The sequence below is a fragment of the Nylanderia fulva genome, unplaced genomic scaffold (assembly GCF_048542155.1).
Source record: "Nylanderia fulva isolate GAGA-0341 unplaced genomic scaffold, ASM4854215v1 Scaffold385, whole genome shotgun sequence".
NCBI classification, from domain to species: Eukaryota; Metazoa; Arthropoda; class Insecta; order Hymenoptera; family Formicidae; genus Nylanderia; species Nylanderia fulva.
The window spans coordinates 48,580-67,581 of NW_028190461.1; the positions used below are offsets into that span (position 1 = coordinate 48,580).

The 19,002-nt window shown below is 31.3% G+C and overlaps 2 long non-coding RNA genes across 2 annotated transcripts; one reads left to right on the forward strand and one right to left on the reverse strand.

The window, feature by feature from the left end:
• The first annotated feature begins 1,758 nt into the window (after positions 1-1,758).
• On the forward strand, positions 1,759-7,828 carry LOC146722007 (uncharacterized). The gene is made up of 3 exons (XR_014925387.1): positions 1,759-1,888; positions 2,808-2,979; positions 7,788-7,828. It is a non-coding gene; the product is annotated as an uncharacterized LOC146722007 (long non-coding RNA).
• Positions 2,470-3,043, reverse strand: LOC146722008 (uncharacterized). Its single transcript, XR_014925388.1, has 2 exons — positions 2,705-3,043; positions 2,470-2,558 (listed from the first exon to the last, which is right to left on the reverse strand). It is a non-coding gene; the product is annotated as an uncharacterized LOC146722008 (long non-coding RNA).
• Positions 7,829-19,002: the final 11,174 nt, after the last annotated feature.

Consider the following 19,002-nt stretch of genomic DNA (forward strand, 5'->3'; position numbering starts at 1 on the left):
TTACCAACATTAATATATATAACAGAGAAAAGTATAGAATCGAAAGGATCTGAATAGCTCAGCTGGAAGAGCAGTCGCCCGGCAAGCGAAAGGTCTCGGGTTCGATTCCCGATTCAGCGATTTTCGGATCTATATTTTTCTCTTGCATTCATTTATTTATTTTCCGTAGGGGGGTTAAAGGGGGTATTGAAATTAAATCTCAAATATGAGATTATTTCATATTTTAAAATCTTGGCCGTGTCCAAGTAAAATTTGGTGCCTTGTGTACCGGTATTTAATTCTAACGGAAAATTATTTAGTTTCGTTAGGATAACGCATTGTCATCCGCGATTTGGCTCTTGTTGCCCGTCTTATACGTTAAATTAATATTTATTAATTTTAATATTTAAAAAAATTAATGCAAGGAATAGAAAAAACATAAAATAACGTGGAACGTAGTAAAAATTATCTAGAAAAAGAATCATTTTTTAATATGAGTATTTTCTATAAAATAATATAATTTCTTTATTTTGTAATTTTAAAAAAAATTTCTTCATTTTTTTATTGTTATATATATCTTGCATAATTTTGTCATTGAAAAGAAATATTTATACTGTGTATCATGAAATTACATTCATTAAAATATGTTTGCAAATCATGTTACATTTAGTAATGAGTATTATTTTCCTGTAATGAGAAAAATAAGCATGAATTTTTCAATTTCTTAGAAGATTGCAATCACAGTTGAAACAAATTACATAAATCGTTAACTAGCAGGTTTAATCACGGACTAAATAAAATATTTTTATGCAATCATGCTAAGAAATTGTAAAATCATGTATTTTCTGATTACTAATGACATATAACACGAGATATATATAATAATAAAATTTTAAGAAAGTACAGTAACACGGTACAATAAATGAAATCTATCGTATATGTATTTGTTGGCATACGGTATTCTAATATAATCATAGAAGATACATATGAATACCGTTAATAATATAGTATACAGTAAGTGATTTTGACAAATCACTTACAATAATAAGACGCCTTAACAGAAATAGATAACAAAAGACATCAAAATATATAACTGATTCTTTTAGTTATAGAAAATCTATATTATATGTAGATTTCCCGTGATAAGACCTGTTAGTTTGAGCGATTTATGTAATTATTTCAACTGTGATTGCAATCTTTACGTCATGCATATCTAAATGCCAACTAAAATACATATACACATATGTACCTAAATCTTTAATTACAATATATTATTAATTTTTTTATACATACTGTTGGGATGTGAGCTTGGGTAGCGCAAGGATGGATCCAAAAAGAGAAAAATATAGTGTAGAGCTTAGACACGTTTTATTATAAGAAAAAAGATCGTACAGCCAGAAGGACTAGGCGGAAGAGAGCAAGCGCGTCGGAAGTTAGTACGACCGGGATCGATTTATCGATTAGGTCGATGTATACATCGACCCATGATTGGATGGTCGATAGGCGGTGTGTATAGAAGATGACAGTCTTGACCCGCGCGGTTCTATTTGTGTATATATTTATGTTTCAACACCCTCCCTGAATCGCAATCCTATTCGTTTCTATCATTGTTTACTTTAACTAGTCCTGTGCCTATACCTTTTAAACATTTTTCGTGATTTGAAATACATAAGCTTTTCGTGAGAATATCCGCGATCATTTCACTTGTCGGTATATATTGCACATCTATTTCGCCTTCTTCATAGATTTGCCTGACATAGTGGTAGCGTATGTCTATGGGTGCATTCGTTTATGCAGCGATTAGCGCATCCACTGCGCATCTACTGCGTCTATTATCTGCGAGTCACGTGACATCATTTACCGAACGATCACCTGCGTGAATTGACTGCTCAGATTGTAATTGGAGTGCGTAAGTAAAGAAATTTTAAATAAATATGAATTAACTCAGAAATAAATATTTTTTATTGGCTCTCAATATAAACAATATAAATATGATGGTTTCTAAATTGGCCTAAGAGCCATAGCACGAAAAATTACGAAAATTAATTATTCGGAACTGTATTTCTTGGTACGAGATTACTAAAGTTCCATATATTAATTAACCTCGAACTTACATATGGAGAAATAGGCGCGAAAAATATAGGTCCGAAAAGTCGCTGAAGCGGAAATCAAACCCGCGTCTTTCACTTTCCGGGCGACTGCTCTTACCACTAAGATTCAGACTTTTCGGATCTATATTTTTCGTGCCTATTTCTCCATATGTAAGTTCGAGGTTAATTAATATATGGAACTTTAGTAATCTCGTACCAAAAAGATACAGTTCCGAATAATTAATTTTCGTAATTTTTCGTGCTATGGCTCTTAGGCCGATTTAGAAACCATCATATTTATATTAAATATGAATTATTATTTGAATAAATATAATGAAATTTTTAAATAGATTGAAGGTTCTGACATATGACGTGTGCACATAACATTTTCAGACAGTGATGACAGTAGGATTGAAATGTTGCTGAATGTAGACTTCTCAGATTTTTCCAAACTAACTGGGGACGAAGTAACTTGATAGCTAGGAATGACTGTAACAGAATTGCATCTTTATACAAAAGCACATTTTTTTGAAACAGATTACTTTAAATTTATATTCTTGATAAAAATGCATTTTTAAGTTAATTGGATCGTAAATATAAATTAACAGATTTCATAATTTTATTGTATTACTTACCTTGCATTACTTTTAGTTTTGTAGGATCTATTTGGAGGAGTTGTTCTCCACCTTCTTTGTTCTGAACTTTTATAACATAACTTATAATTGAAATAATTTTCAGACAACGTTTCCAAGTTCAATTGGCTTAACAATGGAGAAGACTACATTCGTTTACGCAGTAGTCCGCAGTACTGCGAGCAGAGCATCCTGAGCAGGACCTCCGAGATGGCTGCGCAGATAGGCAGCAGCTCTGCTTAAACGAACAACAAACTGCGCTGCAGTCGGTTGCGCAGGTGGAGTAAACGAACGACATCTGCGGCATTCTGCGGCAGTCTCTGCATAAACGAATGCACCCTATGGGTCCGAAAAGTCTGAATAGCTTAGTGGTAAGAGCAGTCGCCCGGAAAGTGAAAGACGCGGGTTTGATTCCCGCTTCAGCGACTTTTCGGACCTATATTTTTCGCGCCTATTTCTCCATATGTAAGTTCGAGGTTAATTAATATATGGAACTTTAGTAATCTCGTACCAAGAAATACAGTTCCGAATAATTAATTTTCGTAATTTTTCGTGCTATGGCTCTTAGGCCAATTTAGAAACCATCATATTTATATTGTTTATATTGAGAGCCAATAAAAAATATTTATTTCTGAGTTAATTCATATTTATTTAAAATTTCTTTACTTACGCACTCCAATTACAATCTGAGCAGTCAATTCACGCAGGTGATCGTTCGGTAAATGATGTCACGTGACTCGCAGATAATAGACGCAGTAGATGCGCAGTGGATGCGCTAATCGCTGCATAAACGAATGCACCCTATGTGTTTTGATTTGGAGTGATGAACCGGGTTCTTCGTTAGCTTTCCGGCTCCTTGATTGTCGCAATAGATGGTTGTGGGTGATCCTTGATGTTCCCACAATCCAGTGTCTTGTAGAAATTTTCGGATATATTTTGCCTCTTTCGCAGCCTCCGATAGAGCTATGTATTCGGCTTCGGTAGTAGAGAGTGAGACAGTCTTTTGTTTTCTGGACTCCCAAGCTATTGCTGCACCTGCAAGTTTAAAGATGTAGATATATATATATTATTATATATATTATATATTATTATATATATTATATATTATATTATATATTAATTTTATATTATATATAATGTAATTTTTATATATTTCAGATTAAATAAAGCTGCAACTATAGAGCTAATAGAAGAATTAATACCTTTTATGCCAATTAAAAAGAGAAAGACAGCAATTCCATCACATTTACAAGTTGTTAATTTTTCAAATATTTTCCTTCATCTTTCCTATTTTATTAAAATGTTCTTATAATGTTTTCTACTTTATACATATAAACTGGACAGTCAATGCTCAACAAATACCAAATGCTTTATACTATATTTAGTTAAATTTTCTTAATTTTTATTGTTTTACGTAAAATCGTACTCATTGGTGCACGTAATTTTTATATTAAAGTGCGTAATTTTTATCAAGTAGAAAATGCTGTTTATTATATAATTTTTATGCAACGGGTGCGCGGAAAGTCGCCCTTTCCGCACATGATGGGATTTTAGAAAGGGCTCCCTTTACACGCACCGATCGCATAAAATATTGTGACCAACATATGTGCGGGTCGCAAATCGGCCGAGAGTGCGGATTGTCGCACTCGGCTTCGCCTCGTGCGCCAAACTTCCGCATTCTCGTCCGATTTCCGATTTCCCGCACTTGTTAGCCAATATACTATTATAATCTTAATTTTTATTATGTTTTAGATTTTTGCTACACTTAATTTCTTTGCATCAGGTTCTTATCAAAGAAGAACTGGACAAGATTATTTATCAAGCATGTGTCAGACTTCCATTTCTGTTGCTATTCATGCCACTGTAAATGCAATAAATACAGTTATGGGACGATGGATAAAATTTCCAATATCAAACAGAAGAAAACAAGAGATTAAAGAAGAGTAAGTACTTGAATCGCATATATAAAATTGAAGTTAATTTGTACAAAATATGCTCTGTAACATAACTCTACCTGAACTTATTATATAGATTTTTTGAGAAAACGGGATTTCCAGGAGTAATTGGAGCCATAGATGGAACTCAGGGTGCGATTACATGGACGCGCGGAAACGCGGAAACGCGGAAGAGAAAGTAACTAAACTTTACTAGAGTCCCGCATTTCCGCGCGTTCCATTCCGTCTGTTTTGATTGCCTTATATTACATGGAGCACATTTTGAGCGGAAAAGCGGAACGGGGAATTATAAAATATTAATATTTAACTATATTTATTGATTAAAATGCTTGTATTCAATAGATAAGTTGAAAAGATGAACATATTAAAAGGAATTACAATGAATTAAGTAAATATAAATTTATAAAATTAATACAAATGTCTATTTGTCACTATACCGTTCCGCTTTTCCGCTCAAAATGTGCTCCATGTAATATAAGGCAATCAAAACAGACGGAACGGAACGCGCGGAAATGCGGGACTCTAGTAAAGTTTAGTTACTTTCTCTTCCGCGTTTCCGCGTTTCCGCGTTTCCGCGCGTCCATGTAATCGCACCCTGACATGGAGCACATTTTGAGCGGAAAAGCGGAACGGGGAATTATAAAATATTAATATTTAACTATATTTATTGATTAAAATGCTTGTATTCAATAGATAAGTTGAAAAGATATGAACATATTAAAAGGAATTACAATGAATTAAGTAAATATAAATTTAAAAAATTAATACAAATGTCTATTTGTCACTATACCGTTCCGCTTTTCCGCTCAAAATGTGCTCCATGTAATATAAGGCAATCAAAACAGACGGAACGGAACGCGCGGAAATGCGGGACTCTAGTAAAGTTTAGTTACTTTCTCTTCCGCGTTTCCGCGTTTCCGCGTTTCCGCGCGTCCATGTAATCGCACCCTAATAGACAGATCGCCAAAGGCCTGCCTAAAGAAGAGACCGCCATCTTCGTGCGATAGACTTTGCCCCTTACCGACACACTTTGCCCCTGGTTCGAGTCCGTGCTAAATTTCGTAGACTTGAACCAAAAGACTTTGCCCCTGGTTCGAGTCCGTGCTAAATTTCGTAGACTCGACCAAAAGACTTTGCCCCTGGTGCAAGTCCAGGCTAAATTCGTTTGACATTACCAACAGACTTTGCCCCTGGTGCGAATCCAGGCTAATTGATCATGAGACCAATTTGAGAGATTTGGCCCCCGTTGTGTGTGTGTGTGTGTGTGAGAGAGAGAGAGAGAGAGAGAGAGAAAAAGAGAATATTTTACATATGCATATATATATATATAAAATTTATTAAATATAAAAAATATATTTTTTACACATAAAATGTTTTTTTATTGAAATAATCACGATTTTAAATGTGATTTAACACAGTGTTCAAAAATTTTTTAATTAAATTTTTTAATTAAATTTTATTAAAGAAAATTACTTGAAATTTTTTACATTAAGAATTTAAAGGCTCCTTATTCTCTTGTAGAAATTTATCACTACGCCAATTAATCACTTATTTCGAGTATTTAAAATACTATAATATACAGTAATTTAAGTATTCGAAATAAAAGTGATTAATTACTCGAAATAAGTGATAAATTGGCGTTACTAGTAATAAATTTCTATAAGGGTTGAAATAAAGTATAAGAGATAAATAGGCTATATGTGAGCCGTATGCGAAATGTGAGATGTAAGACGCATATTAAAATTTAATTTTTCGATATAACTTTCAAAAATGTACACGAGGTACAAAAAATTAGCTTGGACATTTGTAAGACTTAAAATTGGAATTAATTCTCAATTCTATTAATTAAAATTCGATATAACACACCTTACATCCGCGCACGGCTCACATATAGCCCATTTATTAGTGCAATTTTTAAGTTCCTTATTTTTCAAAGTTCACCTTTTTACGTTATCAAATATTTTTGGTACGTTTTCAAGAATTTTATATTTTTACTTACCGCAGTTTCTTGTCCAAATGTAAAATCTTTTATCGCAGTCTATAAAAAATTGAAACAATTTACAATTTTATGATATAATATTATTATTATTACAATTTCTATATATATGCACATCTGTCAAATATCGTGATTTATTTCACATTATTATTATCTATTTTAATAAAAAAGAAAACAAAAACACTTGCAACAATCAAAAATAAACCGCCTGCCGCGAACGGAAAATGCCAAGAAAGCACGCAATTTCCGCGAATCTCGTAATTTTTTTGAAAAATCAACAATTTCAACGAAATTGTAAATTCTTCATATCATTGCACAAGTATAATTCACAATAATAATTTTCAGTAACTACGATAAAAAATCGTATACTGAAAACCGCAAACGAAAGTGCAATGGAAGTAAGAGTAAAGTCTGTGATAAAATTAATTGGCAATAGAAAATTAATAATTTTCAAATAGAAAAATTTTGAAATTACCGAGGATTTACAAATAATAAAGTAAAAATATTAAATAATTTATGTTTTCGAATTTTGCTCGCGGAGAGGATCTTTAAAACAAGATTTTTAGAAGAGAGGACCTTTAAAATATAAACAGGCAAAAACGTTGGAAAAATTAAAGCGCGCGTTTAAACAGATAAACGCAATGAAATAGATACGCAATTGTTTTTACTTATCGCTGTAAGCTCACAAGCTTCTGACGTGCTATCTATACACTTTTATATAATATATACAGGGTGTCCGGTAACTAACGGACCAATGATTAAGGGCGGATTCTCTGGCCAATTTGGAGACGATTTTTCCTTAGCAAAAATGTTGAGAAGTCAATAATTTTCGAGTTATAAGCGATTGAAAAAAATAGGTTTTTTGAAAACTAAACGTTTTGGAGTTAAAAGTCTAACATAATTACATTCTTCAGTTAATTTCAGGTAGAGTTTACTATAATAAAATTTTAATTTAAGGCTTAGTTATAAAGATACATAATGACAAAGATTGGAAAGTTGTAAAAAATGATGACCTTTTTCGACATTTTCGCTGAGGAAAAATCGTTCCCAAATTGACCAAAGAATCCATTTGTAATCAGTGGTCTGTTAGTTACCGGACACCCTGTATATTGGACACGAGTTTCGTTTGTTTCAGATTCTCGAGAGTTGAAGTAGGAACATACGAGTATCATATATTGTTTGTGACTTGCCGAATGAAAGCAAGACAGAGAGCGAACGAGATGATGAGCTTAATAGCTCATAATGTTATAAATAAATAAATAAAAAATTATAACCTGACCTACTAGTTATTGAATCTTTTTTTAATAAAATGTTTTATTATTATTATCATCTAAGTCTAAGTCGTTTAATTACTTTTTAGTTTTTTAATAATTAATTTAATTTATTTTAGTCATTTTTATATGAGAAAAATAATATCACGTATACGTTTTATAATGAATTAATATATTTCGGGAACCGAATTATATATTCTTAATAATATAAAAGTGTTCAAAAATTATATTTGACTTTTAATTTTAATTATTTTTTAGCAAAGAGTTCCGAAATCTCTTACACACATAATGGGGATTTTTTTCATCCATATAATTCGCAATTAAGTATATATGTTAATTATTAATTTTAATAAAATAAAAATTAAAATTAAAGGTCAAATATAATTTTTAAACACAAATATGTTAAAACTCTTATATATTAAATTAATTATAAAACGTATACCCATGATAGTATTTTTCTCGTACAAAAATAATTAGAGTAAATTAAATTAATCATAAAAGATTAAAAATTAATTAAAGAATTTAAACTTATATTTTATATAATAATAATAAAACATTTTATTACGTCAAACCGTCGTGAAATAATTAAATAAAATTTGCTAGTTACGTCAAAGTCAAGTTTTCTAAGCTTATAAAACATTTTATTAAAAAACAGATTCGATAAATATAAGTATAACATGTACTTATTTAGCCTGGACTTGCACCAGGGGCAAAGTCTTTTGGTCGAGTCTACGAAATTTAGCACGGACTCGAACCAGGGGCAAAGTCTTTTGGTTCAAGTCTACGAAATTTAGCACGGACTCGAACCAGGGGCAAAGTGTGTCGGTAAGGGGCAAAGTCTATCGCACGAAGATGGCGGTCTCTTCTTTAGGCAGGCATATATACTTATATTTATTGAATCTGTTTTTTTTATAAAATGTTTTATTATTATCATATATAATATAAATTATTTAATTATTTTTTAATTTTTTTATGAGTAATTTAATTTGTTCTAGTTATTTTTGTACGAGAAAAATACTATCACGGGTATACGTTTTATAACGAATTAAATATATTTATGTTCAAAAATTATATTTGACCTTTAATTTTAATTTTGTATTTTATTAAAATTAATAATTAACATATATACTTAATTGCGAATTATATGGATGAACAAAATCCCTATTATGTGTGTAAGAGATTTCGGAACTCTTTGCTAAAATAATTAAAATTAAAAGTCAAATATAATTTTTGAACACTTTTATATTATTAAAAATATATAATTCGACTCTCGAAATATATTAATTCATTATAAAACGTATACGTATTAGTATTTTTCACATATTAAAATGATTAGAATAAATTAAATTAATTATTAAAAAACTAAAAATTAATTAAACGACTTAGACTTAGATGATAATAATAATGAAACATTTATTAAAAAATAATTATAATAGGTCAGGTTAAAATTTTATTTATTTATAACATCATAAAATTCTGTCCTTTCCGAAATACGCGAACGCTACGAAAAGATAAATCTCGTACATGCCGCCGGACGAGTTCATGAGCATGAGACGCTCTTATCTTGGGAACGTATTAATAGTTACTGCATTGACCACTACTACGATATGGCGCTGAAATCAGTGAGAAATGCTGGGGGTCGATTGTGTATCTCAAAACCTAGTGAAAATGACAAAAGTGAGCATTCACTTGATTGGCTAATTTTCACTATAGTGAAAACACGAAATATTTCACGTGAGATTATTCGACAAGAATTATTGTGTCGAATAATGTCAAAATGTGTCGTATATCCTACTGCATTATGTTATGTAGAGTAGAGCGCGATTAAAATACGTATTAAAAGAGAGGACATTACATTATACACCAGAATTTGCTGGTATGTAAATAATTATAGTGCATAATTGAGATAAGAAAAGGTATTTTTTAAATCTATTCTTTACAACTCTAATTGTAAATGCATGTTGTGTTTTACATAACATTGCTTATAAATGGAGAATTCCATTAAATGAAATATATTTGGAGGAAGAAGGAGAAGTGCCGATACCATTTAATGATATAAATATAATGCAAGCAGAAGAAGTACGAATTAAGAAATATTGTGTGATGGTATTTTGAATAGGATATATATATATACAATATATATATATATTTATATATATATTTATCACATAAATTGTATCACATTAAATTAGTACATTTCATAATCTTATAATAAATTAATAATTAAGATTATCACACTACATTTCTTAACTTTATAATAAAAGATTTTTAAACACTACTTTTTTATTAATGTATTGTTTTATATCGATCAATTCTCATAACACGCCGCGTCAATTTTATTCAAGCATGTTCAAAAATGTATCCGCCCCCGACCGAAATCCGAATGTTTATTCATAAAATTTAACATAATTTCTTTTTAAGAGTTTAACTAGGCTCTGTAATATAAATATAAATTTAACATATATACGATAGGCAATAAGAGCCAAATCGCGGATGACAGTGCGTTATTCTAAACGAAACTAAATTTTTTCGTTAGAATTAAATACCTGTGCACAAGGCACCAAATTTTTACTTGGACACGGCCAAGATATAAAATTGGAATAATCTCTACAAGAGATTTTTGATTCCATGTATCCCCTATTCCCCCTAAAGAAATAAAGTGCGAGAGAAAAATATAGATCCGAAAGTCGCAGAATCGGGAATCGAACCCGAGACCTTTCGCTTGCCGGGCGACTGCTCTTCCAACTGAGCTATTCAGATCCTTTCGATTCTATACTTTTCTCTGTTATATATATTAATCTTGGTACGCACTTTATTTCTTTAGGGGGAATAGGGGATACATGGAATCAAAAATCTCTTGTAGAGATTATTCCAATTTTATATCTTGGCCGTGTCCAAGTAAAAATTTGGTGCCTTGTGCACAGGTATTTAATTCTAACGAAAAAATTTAGTTTCGTTTAGAATAACGCACTGTCATCCGCGATTTGGCTCTTATTGCCTATCGTATATATGTTAAATTTATATTTATATTACAGAGCCTAGTTAAACTCTTAATTTATACACGCTGGCTTAAAGGCGTTTATTTACCAACATTAATATATATAACAGAGAAAAGTATAGAATCGAAAGGATCTGAATAGCTCAGTTGGAAGAGCAGTCGCCCGGCAAGCGAAAGGTCTCGGGTTCGATTCCCGATTCTGCGACTTTCGGATCTATATTTTTCTCTCGCACTTTATTTCTTTAGGGGGAATAGGGGATACATGGAATCAAAAATCTCTTGTAGAGATTATTCCAATTTTATATCTTGGCCGTGTCCAAGTAAAAATTTGGTGCCTTGTGCACAGGTATTTAATTCTAACGAAAAAATTTAGTTTCGTTTAGAATAACGCACTGTCATCCGCGATTTGGCTCTTATTGCCTATCGTATATATGTTAAATTTATATTTATATTACAGAGCCTAGTTAAACTCTTAATTTATACACGCTGGCTTAAAGGCGTTTATTTACCAACATTAATATATATAACAGAGAAAAGTATAGAATCGAAAGGATCTGAATAGCTCAGTTGGAAGAGCAGTCGCCCGGCAAGCGAAAGGTCTCGGGTTCGATTCCCGATTCTGCGACTTTCGGATCTATATTTTTCTCTCGCACTTTATTTCTTTAGGGGGAATAGGGGATACATGGAATCAAAAATCTCTTGTAGAGATTATTCCAATTTTATATCTTGGCCGTGTCCAAGTAAGAATTTGGTGCCTTGTGCACAGGTATTTAATTCTAACGAAAAAATTTAGTTTCGTTTAGAATAACGCACTATCATCCGCGATTTGGCTCTTATTGCCTATCGTATATATGTTAAATTTATAATTTCTTTTTGTTTCTCTGTAACATTCATTCTTATTCACACCGTTCAAACTGCAGAGGTTATAAAGATAAAGGTATCACTGAAACATATATGCATGCATATACGCTTTACGAAATGTTCACTATGGTTTGTGCTCCCGTGAATCTAGGGATATCGTATTTTCATCTTGCTCATAGCCAATCGCGTGTATTTCTTCACGTGAAATGAATGTGCAAAAAGTGAGAAAAATCGACACAAATAGACAATCGATCCCCTGGTCTCTCTTTCATCCAGGGGGTCGATTGTGTAACTTTTTCTAAAGTGAAAACGTGAAAAGTGAAAAATTTCCACCAATCACGCATTGATTTTAAAATGAAATCGATGTGTGATTGGAAGAAATTTTTCACTTTTCACATTTTCACTTTAGAAAAAATTACACAATCGACTCCCAGACCTTTGGCGATCTGTCTATTAAGGGTCGACAGGTCGGTCGGCCAAACTCCGAATTGATGTTGGAGACCTCGCGCGGTGACAACGCGAAACTCCGATTTCAGTGTTGCCAACGCCGAGAAACCAATTCTCAGGTTTTATGTAGTGGTGCATGTCTGTACACGTACATACACCATTGCATTGCTCACGCGGACGTACCGTAGAGAGACAAGGACCGATAATCACGTGTTCTCCTTGTTCCTCTATCGTGCCGGTATACGCGAGATGCCGCCTGAAAATGCTTTCTGGCCTTCCGTAGCAGAAGGCAGTAGCGTAACAAGGCTAATAAGCACCCACTTTTTGGCAATTGTATATATGGTTATGCACCTATGTGCATAACGTATATATATAACATATATATATATATATATATATATATATATATATTATATAAGAGATATGTTGATTATATTCTTGATTTCTTTTTGATTACTGATGCTATTGTATAATTTGCTCCAAATACTTATAACGTGAAAGAACGTTGAGTAATGTATAATCAATGCAAGGATGTTCAGTATATCATCCAGAATATAAATTAGAGTTCAAATATATCAATATCAATTTTTTTATAATATATATATATATATATATATTAGAATATAGAAAAATGATAAAAGAATATATTTCGGCGATTTAAAAATTTTTTAATATATGAAAATATTTTTACTACATACACTATATATAAGTGTAAAATAATTCAGAAAATAAATTTAATAAAAATCTACATACCAGCTGTGTGCATGTGTGCAATTGATTTATTACTTGAAATTTATTTACTTACGGAATTATTTTGCATTTATATATTTATAGTATGTGTAGTTGTAAAATGATTAAAATATTTTCAATATCAAATTTTTAAGTTTATCGCCTATATAAAAAATATATTTCTATGATTTTCTATATTCCAATATATTATAAAAAAATTGATATTGATATATTTGAACTCAAGTTTTTTACGTGATTAAATATTCTTGCATTGAGCCATCATACGTTACTCGTAAGTTCTTTCACGTCATAAGTACTTATGTAGCAGAGAGGAAGAAATGAGAGTTATACGCAATGTAACATCAATAATCGGAAAAAATCAAGATAACGGTTGTCATATCTGTATATATATATATATATATATATTGTTACGTCCTCCAGACGTTCTTTCTCGCAAAAGACGTCTCTCGCACACACTCTCACTCACTCGCGGCTCGCGAAATAAATACACTCTCTTATGAAGAAATGATCCTTTATACAATGATGAAATACAATGACTAAAGATTGCTCTCTGGTCAAGTCACGTCCGTACGAGATGACAGCTAGACCAAAACTGTCATGGAGCCTGAAAACAACCACCGGGCGGTTGTCAATAAACAACCCCCCTTAACGATGAAGCTCCACGACACAAGGGATGATATTCAGGGGATGAAAGATCAGGGACGTAACACTGCCCCCCTTCTTCAAGATTGTCGTCCCGACAATCAAAAACAGAGGGCTGTCCAACGCTGCACAATAACTCTGCATTCCGATGCCGACCTCAGGACTCCGACGAATTTTCTTGTTCTACTCTGGGCTCCTGCCACAGGTTACCAAACAATCCGCCATTCTGGATCCCGTCGCACATCCGTTGGACTATATTTGCCAATCCAAGTCCACAGTACAACTGTATTGTCGATTCCAGGGCACCGACGAGTCTTCCTGCCCTACCCTGGGCTGCTGCCGCAGGTTACCGAGCGACTCAATTTGGTCCCAATCGACTTTCAAAATTCCTTGAAGATAAGTCCCAGTCTCCCTTCGTCCTTCGGTTCAGACAAGGGGGGGGGTATCTTCCGTGGACCCATTGTCCCTCATGGACTCCCCAAGTCCCTGTCTCGGCATTTGCCCAAAGTCCCGCGGGAAAACCACGGATCAAAAACCGCGGGCAAGACAGTCTTCTTAGAGTAGAATAAAGACGGATGAAGATTTTCTCCCTCGAAGACTAAGCTGGGAGATAAATTTTTCCGCCATTCAGGAAACTCTTCTCAGGTCAAAGACAAATTTCTTTCCAAATTGAAGACTCTGTAACGAAAAATAAAATGCGCAGTAACTTATTCTATTTTTTTTAAATTAAAACATCCCCCCGAATTTTTAAATGAAAATCGACATTTTCGGGCTCCAATCTACTTAATTATTTTTCTAAACTTCTCTCGAGAAAAGGAGCTAATCTATCTTTCTTTCGTAACCCTCCCCTTGAATTATTTTTATGGCTTTTGCCCTTTCAATTGCCAAACTCAATGAGATGAGGTTATATTTTCTAATTGTAAAGTTCGTTTGACAAAATTATCATATATCGCTGAAATGAATTGCGCGCAGGCGATTTTATCTCGGATTTCGTGTGGGCACTCGGGATACGCAAGGCGAACCAATCTTTCAAGTTCCGAACCTAATCCGAATTCTAAATTGGACACGTCTTCTACCGTCTCTAATACTGAACGCGCTTTTCCCCTCAAATTCGAAGCGAGTGCAACAGTCTTTGTTGTATCATCCCAACTATTCGCTTGAGCAATTAAGTTAAACTGCGAGAAAAATTCACGAAGTGATACTGTCCCGTCATAAGTATCAGGTGCTTTTTTTAAGCCCTCACCTCACACTGGTATGCTAGACTCGTTCATTATTATTTCTTCGTTCCTCCCCTCCTCCCACCACAGCCTCTGCTCAACTGTCTCCCATATCCTTCCTTACTAACTTATACACTCTCCCAATTCATCCCTCTGTACTTCTCCTTTTTTATTTTCTATCTGTTTCTGCTTGCTCTTAGTTATTGCTAATCCTATGGCTTTTGTATTTGTTCCCGTTATCGCACAACCAGCCATTATATTCCGCCATCCCCTCACCTAGCTTTTCCTTTCTTTGGGGAACCTTCGGCTTTAATCCTACTTGGTTACTTCGCTCTTCTTATCGTTAAGGCCAGCTCTCTTAATATCCCCCTCTACTACTTAGGACCTACCCCTTTCTTTATGCTTTTTTCCCCTCTCTATCGTTTGTTCTATCTTAACGGGTCCTCATGCTCGCTCTCTCATTCTTTTTACAACCTTGTCCTGTGGTCTTAGTAGTTTGCTCGCCGCTACCCTAATATCGCGCGAAAATCGTTCTCCCTCTCATTTAAAAAATGCGTACCCGAATTTCCACACGTTCTATTATTAGAAGGACTTAGCTGTAGATTTTGTGGCTGGGAATGAATCTCCTTCAAGGTACAACCCGAGCTGTAGATTCTGTTACCGCCGGTTCTCCTGCGACTTCCGGTAACGAGCCCGTTTGCTCTCCTGATTCCTTGCTGCCAGTCGTTCGAGACGGAGCTTGTGAACGGGTAATCCTCGGGGAATGTATCATTCTCGACGTTCCGTTCCGCTGCGGTGAGATATTCCTTCGATCCGATCCCGGACGAGCCCCCAAAATGTTACGTCCTCCAGACGTTCTTTCTCGCAAAAGACGTCTCTCGCACACACTCTCACTCACTCGCGGCTCGCGAAATAAATAATGAAGAAATGATCCTTTATACAATGATGAAATACAATGACTAATGTACACGCGAAAGAAAGAAGATTGCTCTCTGGTCAAGTCACGTCCGTACGAGATGACAGCTAGACCAAAACTGTCATGGAGCCTGAAAACAACCACCGGGCGGTTGTCAATAAACAACCCCCCTTAACGATGAAGCTCCACGACACAAGGGATGATATTCAGGGGATGAAAGATCAGGGACGTAACAATATATATATATATATATATATATATATATATATAAACTTATATATTATATATATATAATATTTCATTTATTTATAAAATACATTTTCAATTCATATTAAACCTGAGTGATATTTTCTATATGCTTATGCTATCCTCCGATCTATCCCTAACAAATTAAGAGGTGTAATTGCATTATTATCATCAATTATTATCTTATACTTTTTACCTCTAATTTCTATAAAATTTAATTCATTATCATTTTATCCTTTAAATCAATATTTATTTTGATTTTGAATTTTTATTAATATTTTTATTCTATTAACATGAGCAGGAGCTCAATCTATTGAAATATACCTTTTATCATTATTAGACAAATTTTATCATTATGTTACTTTCTTTATTTTATCTTATTACCTTTCTTAATAAAAATTTGAGATTTAATTATTTTTAAATAAATATTTTAAAATTTATTATTATAAATAAATTTAAAATATTAAAAATAATTATATTTAATACTTAAATTTTTTATAAATTACTATTAAATTAAGTTCATGATCTTGAATTTAAGTTTATGTTTTGAAAACATATTAAAGAAATTTTAATTTTCTATTAACTTTTAAACATTTATTTTTTTTTACTAAATTATTATTAATAATATAAATTTAAATCCAAAAATTAATAAAATATAAACTAAAATTAATGGTAAAATAATTTTCCAACATAAATATATTAATTCATCATATCGTATTCGAGGAAGTATTCCATGTATAAAAATTAATATTCTACAATATTAATTAAAATAAAAGTTAAAATTATTGAATATTTTAATAAATTACTAAATATATAAATTCTAATTAATTAAAAAAAAAATAATTATTCCATATTCAGATAAAAAAATTAATGTAAACCCACCTCTAAAATATTCAATATTAAACCCTGAAACTAATTCTGACCCACCTTCGATAAAATTTATAGGACTTCGATTTAATTCAGCTAAAATCCTAATAAAAACTATAATAAACAAAGGATATAAAACTACTATATCATAAATAAAATTGATAATTAATAAAATCAAAAAAAGAATATCTCTCTCTTATTAATATAATAACTAAAATAATTAAAATAAATCTTACTTCATATGATAATATTTGTGAAACTGATCGTATTGCCCCTATTATTGAATAAATCGAATTAGCTGATCATCCCATAAAAATTATAACATACCCTCTAATAGTTATAAAAACAATTATTAATAAAATAGAATAATTTAAAAAATAAATATTAGTATACTAATTATATTATTATTAAAACAAATCTAATTATAGGACATAAATAAAAAAAATTATAATTAGATTTATATACATAAAATAATTCTTTATTAAGTAATTTAATAGCATCACTAAAAGGTTGAAATAATCCTATAAATCCCACCTTATTAGGTTCTTTACGAATTTGTACATATCTTAAAATTTTTCGTTCCAATAAAGTTAAAAAAGCTACCCCAACTAATATAATTAATAACAAAATTAACAATCTTAATATATTTAACGCACTATAAAAATATAATCTTAAATTTTGACAAATTATTACTTGTATAACTTTTTTCTATTATACATCATTTAAATTCTAAATTTAATACACTTAAATTTTGCCAAAGTAATTTTATTTATTTACATATATTTAATCAATTAAATTTATTCATTAAAAAAAATATAATTTAAAAAAAAGTCCTTTTGTACAAAATTTTCTTAATTTTATTATAGATAGAAACCGATCTGGCTTACACCGATCTGAACTCAAATCATGTAAAATTTTATTAGTCGAACAGACTAAAATATTAAACTTCTTCATTTAATTTTTATTTTAATTCAACATCGAGGTCGCAATCATTTTTATTAATATGATCTTTCTGAAAATATTACGCTGTTATCCCTAAGGTAATTAATTTTTATAATAATTATTATAAAAAAAAAAAATTTTTCTTAATTTAATAATCAATCCTTTATAAAAATTTCATTAATTAATGTTAAAATTATCTTTAAATTAAAGTTCATTTCATTTAATTATCCTCCCAATAAAATATAATCATTAAAATAAAATTTATTTCCTTAAATATAAAAATTATATTAAATTTAATAGAATCTTCTCGTCCCATAATTTCTTTTAAGAATTTTAACTTAAAATTTAAATTTTAAATCTACAAATTAAAACAGCTTTAATTTAATCAATTCCTTCATTCCAGTTTTCATTTAAAAAACAATTGATTATGCTACCTTTGCACCGTCAATATACTGCGGCTATTTAAAAATCACTGAGCAGAAATAATTTTAAATTATTATCAAAAAACCATGTTTTTGTTAAACAAGTAAATTAATGAAAATTAATGTGTATATGCATTACAATATATCCAATACAATATTCTCTTAATTTGAACGAAAATTATAAATAACTTATGCGTAACATATATTTTTGGACTCCTAAATAAAAAATATATTATATTATTTGCAAAAAATAAGATAACATATTTTTTATTCGAATAGTCTCAACTGCTCTTTTAGCTGAATGTTTAGAAGCAATGAAAAAAATCGAGGATCTACGAAAAATTTAAGTACATTTCTAGGATTTTTTTATATGATATAAAAAAAATATATGGTATATAAATTAATTTTTTAATTTTTTAATTAATTTTTAATTACACACACACACACAAATAGATTCTTATTATTTAAAATAGTTTTTATTTTTGTTCTTTATTTACATATGCATACATATACAAAAAAATAAAAATAATATGATAGCCTTTTTGCTGACATTATCTCTCAATATTTGCATCCGTGTGCTCACGTATTAGTGTTTGTACCTACATGGACGCTACTACATATGCGATGTAAGAGAGACAAAGATGGAATGATGCTCTCTCCTTGTCAAGCAGTCAGCATGTTACCACAGAAATTTCCCCTGCTCCTTATGAATCTAGTGAGAATCTTATCGTCCAGATATTTCATAAAATAAGTGACATAACTTTGTGAATT